General features: G+C 29.1%; 1 protein-coding gene and 1 long non-coding RNA gene across 13 annotated transcripts in view; one reads left to right on the top strand and one right to left on the bottom strand.

Annotated features, from left to right (window-relative positions):
• LOC126837820 (uncharacterized) overlaps positions 1–24646 on the top strand; it is a 107578-nt gene that overhangs the window by 25467 nt on the left and 57465 nt on the right. The gene's annotated exons all lie outside the window — the stretch shown is intronic.
• The window catches only part of LOC126837817 (uncharacterized), a 76889-nt gene that overhangs the window by 47014 nt on the left and 5229 nt on the right, over positions 1–24646 (bottom strand). Inside the window, exons 8-9 of one of the 10 annotated variants that reach the window (XM_050571775.1) lie at positions 24388–24583; positions 23452–23995 (exon numbers count right to left, since the gene is read on the bottom strand). The exons of 7 other annotated variants lie outside the window; for them this stretch is intronic. The gene's annotated coding sequence lies outside the window, so the exon portion shown is untranslated. Of the gene's footprint in view, positions 1–23451; positions 23996–24387; positions 24584–24646 lie in introns of those variants that run through there. 2 more of the 10 variants (XM_050571777.1, XM_050571776.1) reach the window with 2 other exon arrangements.

Here is a 24646-nt window from a genome sequence, read left to right as displayed (position 1 = left end):
ATAATGATTATTTCTAGATTTGGTAGCATAGTTGTAAGAATAATTATTAAAAATGTTCCATTTTATTATTATCTTCAATCGTGTTTACGAGTATGAGCGCTATAAAAAATTATACACGGTATGAGAAAAGTATTAAACAAAAATTCTGATTATGAAATATTGTCTAAAATTTCTAAAATAATCATCATTATTCTTTTAAGTTTGAAAACATCACAAAAATTATAGTAATTCGATGTTATTCTGATACGTTTGATACGATTTTAAAAAATTTGCCTTTGTAAAATGTTTTTTATATTATGTTAAGTAGGTTAAAAAACTCGGCTAACATTTTTTCTGAAACCAAGAAATTTTCAGTCCGCTAACTTTTGCTAGACTCGTGTTTTGATTTTTAGGAAACTTGTTTACACTCTATGTAAAATAGTTACTAATCAACGTTTTCTAACAAAACTAAGATATTTAAATCATCCTCTTCCTATAAAAAAAAAATAAAAATTTGTCGAATTTTCAATCCCTCACCATGTCCTACACCCCTAATTTGCGTTTTTAACATGCCGTAGATGTTTGTCCGTAGCTCTCAAAAAACTAAACCTGAACATATTCTGTTAAGTATGTACTCAAATTTTCAGATTGTATTATGGTTTTTTGAATACTTCAATAATTTCCGCCACTGTGCCCTATAAACTATGTGTCCCATAGTTTTTAGTTTAGGACCTAATATTTTTATTAAAGTGGCACCAATTCAAAGATTTTACTTACAATTGCGTTTTTGAGAGTTAGCAACGTTGCTTGAATGCTATCATAAAGTAACATTGACCGCATTTAGCTTATCTCATATTTGTGATGTTTATTAAACAATGTGACAATGAGAAAACGTAATCCGGCAAGTTCATTTATTCAGGCCCTTGAAAATATGGCTTTCCTCCAACCTTATGTCATCCAGTAGGTAATGTTTTTGCGATTTGGGGCGATTTTCAGATCCTAATTCTTTAAAAAAAAAGGCGAAAATGATGTCCTGAATGATTTTATGAGGGACTGAACTTTTACATTTAGTTTTTAAGTTTGCAGGCTAGTGACAGCTCAGGCGTAATATATTTTTTTTAAACAAATTGCCGTTCTACCGATGTCATGCTAGTAAGCGATGTGATAATAACCATAACAACTAGATTTACATTGTTTTGTTTATTTCGATTTTGAAGTTTGAACGCTGTCAGTCGCACGGTAGTTTCTATTTTTTATATCAATTATATTGAAAAGCGTCGCTTCTGGATGACCGCCGTTGTGCATACTGCATGCACAGTTCACGTGATTTTATGTTGGTGTGTTTACTTTGTGCATACACAAAGGCGACGAGATCACAAAGGAACATTATTATACAGGGTCCTGCAAAAAAAACCTCCCCTATTTATAAACGGCGCTGAGTGAGTTGTGGTGATGGTACAACGGCGGAGGGAGTATCGATCGATAGGGCATTTGACAACTGCGCCGAAAATTGCTGGTAAAAAAGGAAATCTTATCGGATAGAAAAAAGGTATACATCAACTGCGCCGATCAATTTCTAAATGTGATATCAAATTGGCCGCACCTTATTTTATATGCTTCTTTTAAGCTCGCTAACACGTACTTACGTACGTTTGTACGGGTATTTTTCAAATCTTGCAAAATTAATTTAACCCACTTTCCGAAGTCGTATAGGGCTGAAACTTGGCATAGACACTCATCCTAGATGACAATACAATATCCTGTAATTATATTGGGACTCGGACATCCAGGTCGCCTAACACAGGGTCAAATGAGGGGGCCATTTCACTAAAATTTCATGTTTTTTCCAAATCTTCCAAAATTAATTTAGTAATCTATTCAGAAATTATTAAATACCTTTAATAGAACTAAAAAGTAAAAAAAAAAAAAATTTTAAAAAAACTTTTTTAAAAACATGCTTTTCTAAAAAAAAAAAAATTAAAAAGTGAACTAAAAAGTAAAAAATAATTTTATTACAAGAACAATTTACCAATCAATTGTAGCATATTTTATTTAAAATGTCAATTACTTTGAAAACAACCGAAAATTAACTACAATTTTAAATAATGTTAAACATCTTTAATTTTTGACTAAAAAAGAAGAGCGTGGGCCCTATTCAACAAAGTCCAAATTCATTGAGTTAAGTATTATGAACTGTATGTGCCACATACTAATATTAAACCAAATTTAAATTACAAAAAAACTTGCAGTATAAAACGCTCTTCTTTTTAGTAAAAAATTAAAGATGTTTAACATTATTTAAAATTGTAGTTAATTTTCGGTTGTTTTCAAAGTAATTGACATTTTAAATAAAATATGCTACAATTGATTGTAAATTGCAGGCCACCGAGTGTTGTGGCACTCGCTGCGCTAAACTAAAAAAATCTTAGGTTTGCTGGATAAAGTCTAGAAGGAGGTCACAGGCTTAACGTCAAGTCAAATTTAACTTAAATCGTACATACGAATGAATAGCGTTGAAAAATGTAATTCAAAATCAAATGTAAAAAATAAACCTCTGGCGCAGTTGATGTAAATAACCATACATTTAACATACTATAGATAAATAATGTCCATGTTATGATGATGGGAAACGCATACAACACAAATATTTTCCAATAACAAATGCCATTTCCTCCGACCTAACCTAAACCAGTTTGCTAGGAACCATTATAAGGATGAACTCTAAATTACCGTATATCATTAAATATCTGTGAAATGGGCACATTGATAGGCACTGTGTTTTTTTTTCACTCGTCATCGCGCGGTACTCGGTCTTGTTCAGAGTTTTGGTAGAATACAAATTAAAATTGTGATAACTTACCATTTGTCAATAATAGTATTATGTTGTTATGTATTATGTTTGTTAATTAAACAAATTTGTTCGTTTGTTTGAATAATTTCCTCAGTCCCTCACACTGCCGTTCAGTCCCTAGCTCATAATGGCAATTTCTTTAATTCAAATTTTCTGCTAAACTAAGAATTTCTATGAAGGACCTTTAAAGGTCATTAATGTGAGCCTTATGCTTAATCAGAAACTAAAAAAAAAATTGTAAAAAATCGACTATTCTTAAAGTGAAACAATGGATGTCAAATTCCTTGGTTTTAGAGAATCACCCATATAATTCGGTGGATTAGTCAAAGTTTAATAAAAGAGTTCTTTATAATTTATGCAATTGATTATCTTTGATTCTAGAACAATTATTATAACACAAAAATGAAATTACAAAAATACGTTTATTAAAATATCCCGTGATATCTTTTAAATCGCAAAATTGATTTCTTCATGGTCAAGTCTGTAGATAAGATATCGCACCTTAAAGTATTGAGCTAAAAATAAACGAAAATCGTTGACAAATCAAAAAAATATCACAAGTTCTTTTCCCTATAAATAATAGACACTTTTCTTCATAAATTTTTTCGAAACATGTTTGAGCATTAATGTTTGAGAATTAGGTTAGGGTTTATCTAAAGAGCGGAGATATAACATATACGATTTTCTTTAAAACCTACAGACTTTTTTTTTATTACAAAGTCAAATATGGGTGTAAATCCCCCCAAAAAGGAGGTAAATTACATTTTAAACATAGAAAACTTCCATTTCATTTAGTTGTCTGAATAATATTTGTATAAATATGTATATTGTTAATTAAGGTAATAATAATTGTATAAGTTTCTTAATTTACACCTTTCAAATATCAAGTGTTCTTCTTAGGTTAAAAAGTGAGTAAAATATACATGTGGTCATTTTTTATATTATTTAATAAAAAAATGTCACAAAACAAAACCCTAAAACCTTAACCAACGTCCAACACTATTGTAAGTACATATGTTATCTATAAAATAATTTATACTTATATTTTAAAGGTAAAAAATATTTTATTTGTTAATGATTTTATTTAATAATTTCTGAGTACTGTGACTTCCTCGGCCCAATATAATCCGTTCAAACTATGCCTCGACTCCAATATCCTGTTTTTTTTAATATATATTATATAACTATATAATAATGTATAATTTGTTTATATATTTGATATACAGTTGTGTGTTTATAACGTATTACAATTTTATTTGTGTGTTTATCATCTTTTGATGGTTGTTAGATTGTAGGCTTTAGTATACATAATATTTTTATGTGCGGTTAAGCTGCGTGACGTTTTTGAGTTGCAGTAGGAGGAGAGGGATGTGGGTAACTTTCGGAGGGTAATGCATAGCAACAATGCACCCCAACTGTTGCTCAGCGTTATTGATTTATTGCGGAGAAACGCACCCTACCGTTTTGACTTGCAGTTCTCATACGGTACGAGACAACACGATGTCATAGATGCATTAAACGTTGAACAACGTTTTAACAATTTACTATAAAATTCATCGAACGACATATTATTTCTTTATACCGTACTCATTCGTCATACAACATTACACAATTGTAAAAAAACTGAACACAAGTTTGCTGCGTAATATAATATAAGGTACAGTATAAAACGTATATTATAAGGAATAGAATAACCGCGCATGTATACAACGTAACGCCAAAGAATCACGAATAACATTTTATTATTATGTATAACAATAGTAAAACTATTAGAATTTGTTTTTTACGCAGTTTTTTTTCGTTTCATATTTTACCGTGACGTTAACATGAGTATGCATTTGCGCATTATTTTCAATCCCCTCTCTTCTCTTATCTTTCCCACCCCTTATCTCCCTATACCTCCTACTCCTCTCTTTACCTCTCCCCACCCTCTCGCTTCAATCTCTAATTTCCCCTTTACACCCTCCTCTCTCATCGTCCACCTTACCACCCTCTTATATACCTCTTCTTCACCCTCCAATGCCCTCCCGTTCACACCATTCCCTTCCGATCTACCCTCTACTTCTCACCAATTTCGGCCTTCTCACGAGTTAATATATGAAACCATTAAAAATATATTAAGTTTTTCCAACTGTAAGCTTATTGTGTCTCTTAATTAATCACAATTTAAGTTCTCTAACTATGTACTTTTTTTCAATGCTTAAATGTGTCTTCCAAGCCCAAAAATATATTCAATGTTTTTTCGTGAATCATAGAAAATAGTAATTGTTTTCCCTAGATTCGTGATAGATTACTATATACCTACAAGACATTGTCCGAATTTTGTCATTTTTTGAGGTAAACAAAGCAACATTAAACTATTTTATCCCAAATAATGACACCTGCTATCATTTTTGATTAAACATTAAATTAATAACAACGTATTAATATATGTATTAATATAAAACTTTCGTCTTCTAAATTTTGTTTAAATTATTTTCTATAGTAGGTAATTCCATATTTTTTCGAGGATACTGTATTTAATTTCGATATCAAATTATAAATTTTCTTCTTTTTATAGAATTTATAGGTATTGTTTTTACAATGGTGTGTTTTTATTTTTTTTTTTTTTGTGTCCGGACCCACGATATCTCGTAAACCGCTGAACCGATTTCTTTGTGTAGCAACTTTATAGATCAGAAATCATACTTGAATGGTACTTTATTGGGCAAAAAATTTAAAAAAGTCACCCCTTCCCCATCAAAATCGAGAAAAACACCTAAAAATTTACAAATTTTTCAAATTAAAATTACGATGCTCTATAACTTTTTTAAAAATAGTCCAAAAAGTTTCAAATTTATATGAATTGTTCTTCAAACATAGTACTATCGATAAACATTAATAAACCAAAAAAATATCATAAATCCTTTCCCCTAGAAGGGATAGAATTTTTTTCTTTATTTCAAGCAGTTTTAAAGATGTAAATCTGAAAATTAAAACGATGATAGATCTAAAATGGATCTATAACATACACAATTTTCTCAAAAATCTCCAGTCAACATTTTTTTTTTATTATGGAAAAAAACCAAAACTAGGGTAAATTTACACTTTGGTCGTAGTCAGTTTCTAGGTTGCTATGTGTGAGTGAATCAACAGTCAACAGGTAATGAAAATATTTTCATTTTATTGTTAATTACGATGTATGGATAACTATGACAGTACATTTTTATAGACAGACGATCAACCCTTATCGTATCAACCCTGCACAAGACTAAACCACTATAACTGGTTTGAACATACTATCCACAGATTCGCATCGAAGCGTTTATTTAAAAGTGATTTTATCACTTTAGTTATAATAAAATCTGTAGACCTGTGATCTCTCCGTCCCCACTATGCCCCGACCCCACTGTACTGGCTTTTTTTAAAATAATTATTATACAGGTCTTTGTGATTGTGTTTTTTGAATTCTCGGTTATATTTTTGGCAACGTTTGTTTTTCCTTTTGTTATTTTGATGTTGCCAGTAAGTTAAAAAGTTGTTATTCACCAAGCAGTTTTTAAGGGGATTGATAATAACGATTTTCTATTTTATTATTTATTACGAACTCCGTACAATATAATTTTTTTCGCCAATTTATTTCCTGATAGTGTTCTACGTCAATTACCTTTTATTTTTTTACGTCATTAAGTACAATATTTAAAAAAAATAACCTTGACCACAAAATGACACATTTTACATAACATAATGTCTTTTTCTATAATTATCTCACGCGGTAAAAGCTTTTACTTTATCATAATTCATTCATGGAATATAAATTTTGATGACAAATATTGTTATCCATCGATAAAGAATTTATATTTAATGGAAGATTGTTAATTTTTCAATAATACGCAAATTGAATTTTCATTCTTACTCCGACTAGCATCTTTATGGAGCTTAATTAAAACCGAAAGCGTTAAATTTATTTTATAATACAGGGTGATTCTTTTATCATGAACCACTCAATATCTCATAGTGTTTAGTAAGAAATTAAAATATTTTTTTTCATATTACTGTTATACAATGTAATCTCAATTTATTAGTCACAACTTTTTTTTGTTTTTACCCGACTTAGCTTTTTTGATAGCAACTTTTGAAACTTAAATGGTAACGTATATATTTTATTAACTTTTTTAATTTTATTCTGGCCAGGTGACACTGCTGAGAGCCTTCATATTCATACATTGTTGTCACTGTATCTTTGTCATCAGACTTGCTGAATATACATATTTTGTATAGATTGTAAAAAAAAAAAACTTTTTAAATTGAGAATAATGTACTAAACATATTGACTGGTCGATAACCAGTTTCGGATAACTATTTTTGAAGTTATTGAAGTTTCAAGTTTAGGGCAGGAGGAAACGTGGAGTGTAGTATTATTTTTATCTTCGCGCATTTCCAAACCGCACTTTGCCTCCCATCTTAATTTTTAAACTCTTATAACTTTAAAAATAGTTAACTGAAACTGGTTATCGACCAATAAAAATTTGTAGTACATTATTCTCAATTAAAAATGTTAATAAAATGTATACGTTAACGTTTAAGTTTCAAAATTTGCTATAAAAAAACTAAGTTGGGAGAGGGGTAAAAACAAAAACAAATTGTGAAACATTTAGATCACATAGTATAACAAGAATATAAAAAAAAATATTTTATTTTCTTATTAAACCTTATGCGATATTGAGTGGTTCATCATAAAAGAATCACCCTGTATACCCATTTTTGTTTTTAAGAGCACGGGAGGCCAAGAGGGTTAGCGTCAGTGTACTCTGTTTACCGGGCGAGAAACCGTCTGATAAAAAAAGGCCTCCCTTCTCCTATTCCCCGTCTCTGGCGATAGACTAACGCGGCGACCCTTCCCGGATAGCGATTTTTTTTCGAAAGTTATAAACATGTGTAAAGGTGTGTACACTTAGGTAAACTTTTAGCAATTTCGAAATTTGATTGCGGACGAAGCTAAATCGCATAATGCCAACTTTTGACATTTTTATGTCTTTGCTATGGCACACATACGGAAAATCGACACCGTTTATCATAACGAAAAAACCGACACCGACACCGCTTATCATAACGAAAATAATTGGCTCAAAGTTATTTTTCTAAGAAAGGTGTTACATATTATAATTTAACAGCTTGCGTACGAGTCCGCAACACCACGGGATACATTTTTATGTATCTAAAGTGGCTAGTAAACATATCTAGTTTCTGGCTAATATGTTAGTGTTTTCATAATATCTGGCCTAAACCAATTCATAGAGAATTTGGCCCCTTAAGTTATTAAATTTATAGTTCATTTTTATTTTAAACGTTGTGAATACAACATATATGCCACCACCCCAACCCCAACCCTCATCTCTTACCCCCTATTTTTCACCCCCTTTCTTCTTCCCTTATCTCTTATCTCTCATCTTATCAGATAAATCAGCTGTTATTTTTCGATATGATAAGCGGTGTAAGTGTCAGTGTCGGTGTCGATTTTCCGTGTGTGTGCCATGGCAAAGACATGAAAATGTCAAAAACCGACACCGGTTATCATAACGAAAAATAACAGCTGATAAGAGAGATAAGAGATAAGGGAAGAAGATAGGGAGTAAGAGATGAGGGTTGGGGTTGGGGTGGTAGCATATATGTTGTATTCACAACGTTCAAAATAGAAATGAATAATAAATTCAATAATTTAAGGGGCCAAATTCTCTATGAATTGTTTTGGGCCAGATATTGAGAAAACACTAAAATATTAGCCAGAAACTTGATATGTTTACTAGCCACCTTAGATACATAAAAATGTATCCCGTGGTGTTGCGGACTCGTACGCAAGCTATTACATAATATATAAAAACCTTTAATAGAGCCTTCCAAATCATTCGTTTACTCTTAAGTTCTTTATACCTTTATACAATTATCGGAAACTTAAAAACAACTAAATTTACATTCAAATTGTTTATTTAAATTTTGAATTTTTAAATTACACAATTTCTCGGATGTGTTTTTTTTATTTAAACAATACCTCCTCAGCTCCTCGTCAAAGCTAAAGTTGTTAGAAATTGTTAAGAAATCGATTTTGTCTGAACAAAAACGATGTACGTTTTACATCGGGGAAACGGTATAAAAAAAAGTACATAGCTTGTGCAGACAAGTCATATAACAATTGAAGTGGTACAACTTACAAAAAAAAAGAAAAAAGGTGCTACTTGGTCAGAACAGTATATATATATATATATACTCAAAACCGAACGGAATACCAGAAAAAAAAAATGTCTGCACCAGTGTTTGAATTGATGCGAATCCAATTGAGTTTTTTCCTTTGAATGTTTGCTCACCGACCGGTTCATTTAGTACATCCTTTAGGCGTTATAATATGACGTATAGATAGATATATAGGATCACGGCCGTTACACAATATATAAACTCTACAGTTCCAAAAGGTTTCTAAATTCGTATTACCACTATTTTTTTCTTTTACTATTTTTATATAGGATTTTATTATATTTGCTTAGGTGCGTCCGAGTGGACACAACAAAAGCGCAAACGATATTATTACCTGACCGTTGCGTTGTTGTGTCTCGGTTTTGTCAAAAAAAAAATCCGATGTAGGCTTATATTCAATATGGTCAAAACTTTTATTATTCTTAAAAACAAATGTATACATAAATATTTGAAACTAAAAATGCAATAAAAATATCGAAATTTTATTTAACAGACAACTATTTGCCTTTTAAACAAGTTAAGACTAACAAAAAAAAAATGAATGATGAATTGCAGAATTGTAGCAGAAATTTGCAGGGTCAAACTTGGGAAATCGTTCTGTGTAGCAAGTTTGGCTGCTTTCCCATAGTATTATTTCAGACACGTGTTGATCTAAAGTACTGACAATTAGTCGGTTTCGAGGGCATTACCTACGTGCCGAGTACCCATTTTTGTACAGCCTACCAACCAATTTTCTTAAATTGAATTGAACGATGAAATACTACTTGATTTCTATTTGGAATTGATTAAATAAGATAATTATATATTCTTTATCCGGTATATTATAGTAAATCTTGAAAAAAATGGTGTGGTCAATTCTACGTTAAGTATACTATAAGTTTTTACATTCAGGACAGTTAAAATGTTATGATTTTATCCGTAATTTTTTTTATTAATAGATGGTGTGTGCAAAGTATTCCACATAGATACATTTTCCTAAAACCGTTTACAAGCTTATAAAATAATATAATGTAATGTGTCCAAAGATGAGATTTACAAATTATAATGTAAAAGTTCAAATTTATCATATTTTGACAAGTTTAATGACAAAAACCTCATAACTGTAAATAATACGTTATTATTTTTTTGTTTTTGCAGGAACTTCATTTACAGCCGTCAGGGGTCCTGCTGAAATACAACATTCCTTATTCCTGGATTCAGACAGTTGTGGTTATAGTTAGTATTAACGAAATTACTGATAATTTTAAAATAATAATTGTTTTGTCTTACTTTAAGAAACTTGAATAATGGCAACCGATTCTTGCAAGTTTCGCTGATTGGCAACATCATATCTTCTGTTTTAAATTTAATAATCTTTCGTGGTAAGTATAGCCATAAATAATGATAATTAAAATAATTACTAATTTTTGTATTTTTTTAACGAACATAATTTACAGCGACCAATTTTTGTGACATTTGCTGAGTCATCTTTTTTTTAAATTAGAATAGTGTTTGGTGAGCATATACATAATAATTGGTTATTGTAAAATTTTAACTTTTTTTTTCTTCCCTCAGGAAGTATTTATTTATAGCAACCAATCTTATAGCTGCTCATTTCAACTATTGTAGTTATCAAATGGAGTATTTGTTATCAATTCATAGTCCGGAATAATTAATAAATTACAAGTATTTCAGAGAATTCAAAATTCTTTATGATTAAGGTAATAATATGTCAACCTAACAAGATGTGGATTTAATGGAACTTATAATTTTGTAATTTTTCTTTTTGAAGTTTTTAGTTCATATTATTGTGGAACGTTAATTTTTTTTTAACATACTCGTATTATAAATTGGCAAACAAAAATCATTAACCCTTACTCCTAGAAGATGTGGAAACCATAGCTTTTTTTACATTTTTAAGGTTAGTGTTAAGATTCGAGAACTGAAAATTAGACTGAATAGATCCTTTAGGGATATAAGGAAAGTTCAAAAAAGAAGAAAAATACACTTTGACTATAGTATACTACTAGGTTGCTCTATAAGAGTGAACACAACAGGTAGTCAATTACGACTTATGGGAAACAATGGTAACATAATGTTATTGACAGCCGATCTACCAATCGTGTATTCACTCTAATACTAAGTCCTAATGTGTGTTCTACACAAAAAAAAACAAAACAAAACGTATAACACATCGTTGTATTACCAATACCATCTTAGCTCCGTCCCAAAGCTAAAACACATAACTATAAAGCCAATACCTACTCTGCCTGAAATTGAAGCTAAGATACTATAATTTAATTGTTAAATTAATTAACAACTTTTCATTCGTTATAAAATATGGTTGAGAGTGGGACTATAACATTTATAATTGTCTTAATGTAATTATAATTTTATTATTGTCTTATTGTAATCAAAATGTTTTTTTATTAAGAAACAGCTTAGTGGGATCGACACAGTGGTTTAAAATCTGAAATAGTTTGGCCAAAACCCCATAAATATTATTTTTTTTGTTGGAGAGTATTGTGTTAAAAATAGGTATACCCAAACATTTAAAAAAAAACATTGAATTAGACCCACTGCATAATCGAAACGGTACATATTGGATAGTTGGAGATCATAGGGATTCAAGAGTTATTATAACTCTTTTTTTTTGTATTTCCTTAATAAAAAATAAGATAGACCACACGTTTTTGAGAAAACTAATTATATTATACCCCCCTAGTATAGTAAAGGGGGCCTTTACTAAATTACATTCAGACTAATTTTCAGGTCTAAAGGCCATAAACTACACATAATAGAGTGAGATAAAGTAAAAAATGTCTACCCATTGGGGAGAATGGATTTGTATACTTTTTTTAGTATATCAAAGTATACCTAAACCCGTGAACGACCTATTCATAAAACTATGTTTAAAAAACTTTCCATACAAATTTATAAACATTCGACTATTTTTATACTAAAACATTATAGCGCATCATAATTTCAAGTTATGAAATATGTAAACTGTTTGGGTACTTTTTTTATTTTAAACTAAATTTTGTCATATGCTTTGTGTCGCTTATTTAAAATAAAATAAATTTTAGACACCTCTAAGCCTTGGCCTATTAATATGTAGGTGTTGGCTATTTTTCCCTAATAGTCAATAAAGGTTCCTCAATACCAAATAATTTTCATCTTCTTTTACCTTATTAATTTAATAATTAAAATTAAAATTATTTGCATGAAAGTTGTCTGTTTGAAATGCAATATAAAATTATTTATCATATTTAATTAATCTAAATTTTAGTTCTTGTCACTAATATTTCGTCTTTTTTTAGATTATACCACACTACCAACACTAAAATTTCGTTCCACTGGTGCAACGGCAATGACAACGACAAAGACAGACAGAAGGTCTACTTACAAAATGTAATTGCAACCGACTTCTATAATGTATGATTTATTTTTATTTTAGAGTGGGTATAGAATTCAAAATGCTTATACTTTGAGTAGAGCTTTTTTTTTTACTCCCCCAATTTATTTTTAATAACGATATTTTTAGACATTTTTTTAGCCATGAAAATACGAATCTTTATGTATACTGCTGAATTAATTTGTACTATTCTACCATGAGCTCCAAAACATGTTTTTTTTTAATTTTGGACACTTTCATGTAATTATTACATATAGAATTATATTATATTTAAAAGAACTTGATTGATATTAATCAAAAAGGCACTTACATTATCATAAAAGTAATTCCATCTCGTTACGATACATTATAATGTGAAATAAATTGGATACACATCGTATTTGGGCTTACAGAAGTTATTTAAGTACACGCTTATATTGGTCTGCTCTTCTTGCTCCTCTAAATCCGGTCTTAAATTGATAGTACCATAACTGGTTTCGTTCAAATAGGTTCCATACAGTGATTCTCTAAAGTTGTTACTTTCAAAATGTGCTTGATGTCCTATGTGAGGTAAATTTTTAGTTAACATATTTATTTTATTGAAATTATTTAAATTAAATGTTGACGAGGTTACCTCTTAAGTCGGATTGCGATTCAGTAGTATTCATACGCCGGTACTGCAACTTGTTGTTGGCATTTTGTAGTATGGAAACATTACGCGCCCTTGCTCTTCGGTCTTGAAACCAAACCTAAGTAATAAAAAGTTGTACAATCAAACTTTCGACTTTCATACCCAAAATACAAAGGTTAGGGGGGTGGAAAGCTAAATATCCTGGTAATATTTCATCGAAAACTTTAACAATAAAGGGTATTTACGCTATTTTTACAAATGAAATAGAAAGATTTATACATTTTTTTTATAATATTAAGTGGGCCACTTAATATGATACAAAAAAATGTATAGATCTTTCTATTTTATTTGTAAAAATAGCGTAAAATACTCTGTATTGTTAAAGTTTTCGATAAAATATTACCAGGGGATTTAACTTTCTACCACCCCTAACATCTATATTTTGGGTATGAAAGTCGAAAGTTTGATTGTACAACTTTTTGTTACTTAGGTTTGGCTTCAAAACCTAAGAGTAAGGGCGCGTAATGTTTCCAAACTACAAAATGACCACAACAAGTTGCAGTACCGTCGTATGAATAATACTAAATCAAGAGCCGATTTAAGAGGTAACCTCGTCAACATTTAATTTAAATAATTTCAATAAAATAATTATGTTAACTAAAATTTTAACTTGCATAGGACATCAAGCACATGTTGAAAGTAACAACTTTACAGAATCACTGTATGGAACCCATTTGAATGAAACCAGTTATGGTACTATCAATTGAAGACCGGATTTAGAGGAGCAAGAAGAGCAGACCAATATAAGCGTGTACTTAAATAACTTCTGTAAGCCCAAATACGATGTGTATCCAATTTATTTCACATTATAATGTATAAACTTTAATCATTTTCTAAGTTAATTAGTTATTAGTATAACTTATAACATTAAACCATACGTTATAATGATTTTTTGTCTGTAACCACTGTAACTTATTTTCAACTTATTTTTATGTTACTCATTAATTGTTTACAAAAAGGTGTGTATTTTGTTTAATTAAAAACAAAAAAATAGTTATAAAACACTAAGTATCACGATTAATAGTTTTAGTAGTAGGATAAAATGTATGCCATACCATTTATCAAAAGGAAAGAACATTAACTAGGTTCTTCAACCTATTAAACTCCTAAAATGAAGATGAATAACAAATAATAACTTAAAATAAATTTAAATTTATTAACTGTTATATCTTAGTATGAAAGTAAAACACAATTATATTAATGTAAATAATAATATTCACTGATGTTTATTATGAAACCCAAGTTATACGAATGACAGTTGTGCCGGTGTAGCACTCGCGTATGGTGGACAATTTCCACCATATGTATTTATATAAACTGCCGATACGTAACATTAACAATAATAATAATTATAATAAAATTGGCACATACATGTACATTACATAATATAAAATTATTTATTTTATTATTGTAACTATATATATGAAATCTGACTTTGTAAAATATTGTACATATAATTAAGCTAGCTAACTTGTGAGAGCATGCAATTTGCTGAGACATTTTACTTGAATTTTTTTAAAAAAATTACTTTAAAATTGTTTAAATAATTATCAAAACGTTAAACTGTTTAGATACGTCTAAAACAATCATAGATATAATTTGATTATTAATCTACCTTAATTTTAAGTTATTTTTCTGTCAATGTTTAAAATCAAATATTTTAAGGCTTTAAGCCAAATGAAAATATTTAAGAAAAATTATTTCAGATTATTATTTGCACTCAAATGTGTAAATATCAATTACTAGATTAAAGTTGGTTATTTTCGAGGAAAAAAATCATTACGGTTTTATTCATGTTATAACCTACAACTTGGTAAACAAATATAATAAAGTATTTTGGTTTATTAAATGTCTGCAAGTCTTCTTTTTATGTTCCTCATTCCACCACCTATTAGACGAATGATGACTTTTGTCAATGCGGAACCTTCCTTTTTATTACCTGTTTTTAACTCATAATTTTTAAGATTATTTTGTGAGTACTATTGGTTAAATTTCTCATTTCTTATTGTAATTCTATACTTAAGGGTTTAATTGTGGTAAATGGATTGTCTACACAAGCATTTTGTCATAATTTCATCACCGTGGAACAATATTATTACAAAACAAAATATTAATAGCATTATTTTATAAATAATAAAATTAAATTAAAATTAATAATTAATTATTAAAGTTTTATAAATTTAGTTTGAACCTTTAAAACTCGTCGAAAATAACACCAATCAACGATCCAACACGATTCAATCAACGTATGCAAGAAACCCTCCTAATAACGTTTGAACAAATTCTTATAGTTTTTTTGTATTTAATTAGGAAACAACTATATGTCTTCTAGTCGTTCACGTGATAGAAATTTTCTTGATATGTGTTTAAATACTTAGTGATTCAATTAAGGATATGACACTAATTTTCTCTTAAAATCAAAATTGTATGGTATTTCTTTTCGGAGATTGTTATTTTACAATATTAGACAATATTCAAATTCATACCTTTTTTTATTTTTTTAAACTTAAATATTTAATTGTAAAAGTTATAACGTAATTCACATGTTATTTTATGTATTATGGAGGATACGATTACGGCTTATTGTTAACTCTATAATGAGTTGCTACCGTTATTATCTATACATTGTTTATGTATGAAAATATTTTGTTAACAAATACCTGTTAACTGTTGATTAACTCACGCATAGCAACCTAGAAATTGATTACGATCCAAATGTAATTTTCCTTCTTTTTTGCTTGTTCCTTTAATATATAAAAAACCAGTACAGTGAGGTCGGGGCATAGTGGGGACGGAGCATAGTTGGGTCGGGGCATAGTGGGGACGGGGAGGTCACAGATTTACAGGAATTTTTAAATCTGAAAGTGATAAAATCACTTTCGAAAAAACGCTTCGATGCAAATCGGTAGTTAGTATTTTCAAGCCAGTACAGTCCAAACCAAGCACAGTATAAACTAGCAAAGTAAGAAAGTTTTAAATTAAGGTTCTGTATTTACAAATGAGCATCAAAGCGTTAATTTGAAAGTGATTTTATCCGAGAGGACTAGTACAGTACAGACATAATGTAATCAAAGCAATGAGGAAACAGAGAGGTCACAGGTCTACAGGAATTATTATAAATAAAAGTGATAAAATCACTTTCAAATTAAAACATTTTTCTGGATTTTTGTGTAAAAGACATCAAAAGTGGTCAAATTATATGTTTTTGGGGTCGGTGATTACGAATTTAATATCAGTTCTCAATTTTAATCAGCCAGAAAAAACTTTAGTAAAAAAAAAAAAAAATTAAATTTGTGTAAACTTAAAGTCAAAAGTGGTACTTGAGCACAAAACTTAATAGTATCATCCTGCATAGATACACAAAAAATTGTTTTAATGATTTGATCAATTTTTTTTAAAGATTTTAGGTGTTTTTGTTAAAATATACGAAATCTGCGAAAACACAGTTTCCCGGCAATTAAAAAAAAACTGTAGTGCCGAATTTTTTTCCCGTTTAATATGTTATGGATACATATGAGTTCCAACTACTGGCAAATTTTCAACCCAAAATTTTTAAAATTACCGCTAAAAACCCCGAAAAACAAAAAAACTTGTACCCCCCTTAGGGGGGTGGGAAATTGGTATAGTTTAAGTTTGACACAACTGACGTGTGCGGGCATACCAAATAATTATTTCTTATACATTTCAACTCGATCCGACTCTTTTTCTCGAAATTATAGCCAGTAAAAGTTCTAACTTAAAAACTCGTACGGTTTTTTTTTGTTTTTTCAACTTTCGTCTGTGAAGAATTAAACTTTTTCAACTTTTACCCCCCCCCCCCACCTCAAAGTACCAACTAGATGAAATTTGCGATTTATAGAGTTGCTATTCGAAGGAATTGGCCCAGTATTAAAAAAGTTACAGTGTATACAGATAAAAAAAAAACACACATCAGAGTAAAACCAATACCTTCTCGCTTTGCATCGAAGCTAAAATAAAAAGTTTGACTTCAGAGTTTTGAAAAATGTATATAGGATAAAGCTCCGCTCTAGATATACCATTAGAATAATTTTTTAGACAGTAATAATACTAAATAATTAGTACTCTTACCTATTACACTGATTTTTTAATGAAAAAATAAAAAATAAAAAATATAGTCATAAGTAAATATCACTTTGTCGCTTTTTAATAATACAAATAATTGGTATATACTGTGTAACACAATATTGTGAATAAATGTTTGTACTAAATATTATATTTGTATATTCTACTTATATATAATAAACAACAATACATTATATTATATACTTGCTACTTTTGTCTTGTAGTATAGATAAGTAATATTTGTTTAATAATATATTAAAGTATTATACACATCGTAACTCTTATATGAGATCATTCGATTTGTAGAGAAGAGTAGGTGCATAGCGTCACTCTATTAAAATCATAGGCCTTTGGTAGAACAGCTACCAAAGAAATTGTTAATACAAATATTTAAAGATAAGGTTACATTAACACATTGGTGGAGATCAGGGGTGAGTCCAGGTTTAAAAAAAACGTTTTAACTTAAAATTAGTGTTTTTCAAAAAACCTACATTTATTTTTTTGTGAAATAAAAAAAAATTAATGTAGTACTAATTTTAAGTCTTAAGGTTTTTAGAGTCCTAAATCCCTTTCTGATCTCCACCATTTTGTGTGACACACTAGATAGTGTTTAAATGTTTAAAACATTTAAGCACTATCTATTGTGTCATCGTGTTCTTCAGTAAAATAATATGAAAGTCTTTGAGTTGGGTCTAATATGGATCACTTTCATTCTCAAAATTACTAGTTGTCCTATAAAATACAATTTTATTTTAAATGTCATTTCACTTGTACATTTTATATTTATCGGCACGTTTTATAAAAGTGTCAACAAATCTGAAATGTTTAGAAAATAATTGACTCTAGAGGTGTCTAGAGAAAACTTTGAAAAATTCCAAGCCATCATGTACAATTCTGAAAAAAATATACATAAATAAAATATGTTCAAATAATATGTTTTTATTTAATAATGAAATTATGTTTAAAGTTGAATAAAAATATGGAATATACTCATCTAATTATGTATAAAATAACCAATGTTCACTGGGTTATATTTAACTTGATAATTTGCAAACTTCATTCTGAATTCTAAAAGTACTTAGTTTATTTTGAAATCTCCAAACTACCAGTGTATATATAATTGATATAAGAAATACATTATATTTACTTCTACGGCTTCAACGTAGTATAGTATACCATAACGTAGTATACCTATCTAACTATTAATACATTTTTTTAATAGCAAATCTAAACCAGTTAGATTTTGTTAAACTGTAAAAGAGCTAATTTTTAAAGTATTATTTATTTTATATGATATTGTTTATGCACTAACAATATTATAATATTGTTACTTCATATATTTTTACTTACTTCCTTTTTTTAATAACTGGCAATAGGAACGACAAAATATCACTGTAAGCGTACTTCTTGATCGATTTGGATTCACTACCAGATTTTATTTTTCTCGTATCGTTGACTGATCTTGTAAAGTTATCCCTTATGTTGGTCCATTCCTTTTTTATAATCGTCAACTGCAATAAATATTTAAAATGTTGAGCTGATAAAATATTATAGTATTTTTGCAGATTAGAGAAATTAACAATATTTTCAAAAACTGGAACTAATGCGCTTTGCCGGGCACCTTACAATCTCGTAGAGTTTTTTACAGTGATTACAGGTAGGCCCAGGAAAAGATGGCTGGATGTTGTGGAAGAAGACTTTGATAAATTGGAAGTACAGAAATGGGGGGAATTAGTTCAGTATCGAGTGAAATGGAGGGAGATTGTAATGAAGGAAAAAATAGCTTGCCTAAAGGACCAAACTAACCTAACCTCGTAACATATAAATTATGCGGCTGCCATCTACCTATTATTATACACGTGGAAATATTCAAATTTCAAGTAGGTCTAATTTTGGAACTAAAGGCTTTAGATTCGTAGTAACCGTAAAAAAACACTACAAGATGGTAAAACCAAACTGTATCATATGGTTTATTTTGATTAATTTTTAGTTTTGGAACGAATAGATCAAAACAATGGTTTAATATTTCGTAAAATTTGGAGATCGCCTGCATTTAAATGCAAACTAATAAGATTAGGGATTATATCGATATTGGCCAAGAAACTAATAATATCATTAAAATTGCATGTATTGAAATTATAAACAACAGGGTTTGATTGGTCATTTAGTAAACTAGGTGAGTTAAGTGGATAAAGGAATTCTAAGGGTGGATGATAAGAGTCTACTATTGGAATGAGTGAACAACCGGGAAATATAGTATCTAAGTAGGTATCGGAAAAAATCAAATCCAGGATATTATCGTTACGGTAATTAGGAATATTATTGAAATGACTTAAACCTAAATAATTTATATAAGAATTAATTATGATATTTGTTGATGGATTATTAATTAAATTGTTAACACCCAGGGAGAAGCCAGGCAGATTAAAATCACCGATGATAAGGATATTATCAATGGAATGATTAACTACGATATTTTCAACAACCTCACAGTGCACATAAAAGTCATAATATAAATCCGAATGGATATTGGGAGTATGTAAACACATCCTATGAGTAACTTAATATCATTAAATTTTAATGACAAAAAAACTTGTTTGATACCAGGAATATTTTTTACTGGAATACGTATACAATTCAAGTTACTTTTGACAGCCAATAATACACCACCACCACGACTAAGATTAGGATTGACAATTCTATCAGCTCTAAAAACAATAAAATTAGTAAAACCTAATTCATAGTCACTAATATTGTAACATAACCAAGTTTCGGATAAAAATAATAAATCACAATTAATATTTAAAACAGAGTTACGAAAAAAAGAGAGTTTGGATTTTAAACCACCGACATTTTGGTAGATTACGTTTAGTTTAAAAAATTTTGAGAATTAGCTTGTTTTGTAGTAGAGAGGAACAATTTTAGGAGTACCTTTAAAAAACTTAATAGTTAATCCAGCTTCACCATTTGAATTACGGGCAGCCAATTCGTCACGGAGTTTCTTCATGAAGTCTCTCTGGTATTGGGTCCGATCGGCACTTATAATGACAGAAGAAGGAGGAGCAAGTTGGGATAATTTTCGTTTGTTTTTTAAAATTTCACAGGACATAGACATCGGCAGTAGTTGAAAATGTTACTTTAATTGGACGTGATTTATCTGATTGAATGCAGCCAATGCGGATAGTTTTAATCGGTGTTATGTTGGAGTCAACAGAAATAGATTTGATAACATTATTCACTTGAATAAGGTCATACTCAATACGATTACCAGACCGGTTAGGTTAAGTTATAATGCATAATATTGCCAAATGCGATTCAGGCATTATTATAGAAAATCAGATTACGTGATCGAATGTTACGCTCATTAATTTCATTAATTACATTATAGTCTAAAACAATTGCTAGTAAAGGAATTGTCATGTATCAATAAAAGAAACTAAATTATATCTATATTTTTTTAAATGTCTTTAATAATGTTGTAATAACCAGTAATGGATATTTTATGTAAGTTTTAAAAAAGTGTGCGTATAATTTAAGGTTTACTTATTTTAGAGTTTTTATACCTACACAATATACATTTGTATTATCCACATTATTATGATTGTAACTAATAAAGTAGGTAAATATTATGATTATTACATATTGTGTGTATAATATTGAAGAAATCTAGGCTTTTAGTATTGAATAACTTTAACATTCGCTTAAGACAAAACCGGCGTTCATATAGACAAACGCCCAAACAATTATTATATACCTATTATTTGTTTCATATAATATTATTTCTATGTATCTATGTGATATGGTATTCTTATTCAGATTGTAAAATTTAGTTTGTAAATTTTAATTATTATTGGGTATTAAAAATTGAATTTAACATTCATTTGCTTAAATTTTTTTGTTCATACAAATTAATAACAACGTACCTTACCATACATTTTAAATTATTTACTTCTTTAGTATATGTTGTAGTTTTTTTTTTGGTTTAATCTTAATGACACTGTTCAGGTATTATTTAGGCCTAAAGTCTAAGCTGTCTCCACTAACAAGGGGAGGTCACAGTGATGGCGTGACGGATTTTCTTCAAATTGCGAATGAATGTTATTTATGAGAAATAAAAAGACCCTTATTCGAGCGTTTGTGCCAATGCGTCCTAATTCCAGAGATAATCAACTTTGAAATTTACATATTTTTTCGGTATATCTTAAATAGACCTATTTTACAGCCGCCGGTAAAAACTAAATGTGGTGCAGTCGAGTATGATCGGTGCTCCGGAGCGCGCAGTACCGGGTTCAACTCTGGCTACCGCCGCAGCACTTTTTGCATTTTTTTACAACTTTTTTTTAACTTTTATGGTAATTTATATTACAAGAAGTCTAAAAACTTATAAAATATTTATATTTTATTACTACAGAATACATTTTTACCCTTAATAGTACTTGATAACCTATATTCCATTCGGTTTTTCGTCATTTATTATACCTCTCGTACTGATGATTGAATAACAATTTTTTTTGTATAATTGCACTATTGTATAGTGCAATTTAACATTGTAAAGTTGTAAGACTAAAAAAATAATTTTTTTCCATTTTTCTATAATAGTTATTGGTTATTACATCCCACCCGGGTCGTAATTTCCCCAATGAAGATAAATTATAATATCACCATCAACATTAATACACTACATTGCTTAACAGAGTATAAATGTATTTTTTTTTGTTGTAAAAAAATTATTAATTAATAACCAATAACTATTATAGAAAAATGGAAAAAAATTATTTTTTAGTCTTACAACTTTACAGGTTAAATTGCACTATACAATAGTGCAATTATACAAAAAAAATTGTTATTCAATCATCAGTACGAGAGGTATAATAAATGACGAAAAACCGAATGGAATATAGGTTATCAAGTACTATTAAGGGTAAAAATGTATTCTGTAGTAATAAAATATAAATATTTTATAAGTTTTTAGACTTCTTGTAATATAAATTACCATAAAAGTTTAAAAAAAGTTGTAAAAAAATGCAAAAAGTGCTGCGGCGGTAACCAGAGTTGAACACGGTACTGCGCGCTCCGGAGCACCGATCATGCTCGACTGCACCACATTTAGTTTTTACCGGCGGTTGTAAAATAGGTCTATTTAAGATATACCGAAAAATATGTAAATTTCAAAGTTGATTATCTCTGGAATTAGGACGCATTGGCACAAACGCTCGAATAAGGGTCATTTTATTTCTCATAAATAACATTCATTCGCAATTTGAAGAAAATCCGTCACGCCATCACTGTGACCTCCCCTTGTAAGAACCAAGTCATTTTGCTTTTGATAAATAAATCTAATACATTGGTTTCCATTTTATTTTTTTATCAACCTTTCAAATAATATCTTAACTTGAAATTTAATAAAATAAAAATTTTTTTTTAAATTTAAGCTATAACCATTTACTATAGCAAGAAATTTAGATCTAAATAATATTTATGTTATTAAATATTATGTTTTTTAATTTAAATATTTTAAACTAATGTGGGGAAAGAAGTCAAGATGTATTTAGCTAATGTTACAATAGAAAATTTTATGAGGCGAATGGAAATGTGTTATAATCAAAATGGTCAACAATTTAAACATTTAATGTAAGCGTATAGCATTAGTAATAATTGAACCATCTATTTGAAAAAATAAGTAAGTCTTAAGTCCAAAAATTGTAATTCGGAAAATATTGCTACGCTATCGCCTACCGTATGAATTTTTAATCTAATGCTTCTTCTTAATACAATTTTGTAAATTTTATTTTGACATTATAAAGATAATAAAATTGTCTTTTGTTTCTACCTACAATGAAATAATTATTGGACTACTTTCACTAAAAATAAAAAGTATAATAGTATAAACTATAAAAGTAGTAATCATTTCACAGCTAAAATGATTGAAACTTGTCAATGCAGAATGCATATTTAAAAGCATTAAATTATGTTTGTTTACATGTTTTACACAAATAGCTAAGTATTAGGTTTATTAAAACTATATTATATATTATGTACTATATTTATAAATATATACTAATTATAGCTTTCAATTTTCATTAAAAACTGTCTACGACGATTGACAAAATTCTTAATACGTAGGAGGTATTATGGCTCACAACATAATATAAACAATAATAGATCAAATAATAAATAAACCAAAAACAATTAAAATAGCTAATAGTAACAATATATTTATAACAAAAACAATAACAATGTCATACATTCAATAAAAAAAAGTCTGCATTGTTAAGATGGTTACATCAACTTAATTACAAAAAACATTTTTTTTGTTTTTGTTTACGTTAAATCGCTTACACATCTAATGATTGTAGTAAAATTTAATTAAAATTAAAGAGCATCGATTAAACACTAGCAGTTGCACTTACATGGCCTATCGAGTTACAATTACTCTACTTAATGCAATTTATTTACAAACTGATCAAATGAATAACGGTCAATCACATTTGTAGGGCCTATCGCCCAGTGGGCACGCATCCGTGTTGTGCGAATTGGGATTTTCGAGAAAATGATTTTAAACACACATAACATTTGTGAGCCATCTTTCCACCAGTGTGCGAGTGTTTGTGTTTTGTGCAACGACTTTAAGCAAATATCACAGCTATAAGGCTTTTCACCAGTGTGCATGCGTCTGTGGTTTGCAAGGGTCAATTTATAAGAAAAATCTTTATAGCACACATCACAATTGTAGCGTTGGCTGATGTTTTCGGTATTTCCTTTGGTCACTTCATTAGTCGTATGATTGACACTATAACAAAATATTACAAAGTCTAACAATAAATAATAACGTTTTATAAAAATTATTATTTACATAATTTTACACAGCAAACCATTTATTTTTGTTTATCATATTATTGGCTAAAATGTATTTTACTTTTAATTAATATTGTGAGTGAAACTTGAAAAAAACCATAATTTGCATTATATGTTTTAAGGATATACTAAAAAAAAAGGGGAGTCAATTTCTAGGTTACTATATTGTGCGAATAAACCAACTTCCCCCTGTCCTAATATTCTCTATCCTCACTATGCAGGATTTTTTTGTCAGTTGCTTCTCTTCTTCATAATTGAAAGCAATCATAAAACTATCACTGATTATTTAAAAGTATATAAATTGATAGACTGCGGAAAAGACGTTACCTACTGAAATAATACAATTCTATTTTCTTCTTTTTGTTTCATTGAACCTACATCGATTGCAGGAATACCGTTGTGTGATGTTGTAATATGATGTTTCAATCCCTCTTTAGACGTAAACGACTCTAGACACAAATCGCATTTCTCTTCCACCAAGCTGTTTGTTACTTGCATGACCTGTCCAATGGTGTCGTTTTTTCTACTTGTAATAACAATTCAAAACAATATTATTCAATTACATCAATTTAGTGTTCAATATTAG

This window comes from Adelges cooleyi, unplaced genomic scaffold (assembly GCF_023614345.1).
Source record: "Adelges cooleyi isolate 19-005CV unplaced genomic scaffold, UGA_ACOO_1.1 ACOO_flye_CR_arks_rails_tigmint_CR_PRNA_3, whole genome shotgun sequence".
NCBI classification, from domain to species: domain Eukaryota; kingdom Metazoa; phylum Arthropoda; class Insecta; order Hemiptera; family Adelgidae; genus Adelges; species Adelges cooleyi.
The sequence above is the reverse complement of the archived record's forward strand: the minus strand, read 5'-3'. Positions and strand labels throughout refer to the sequence as shown.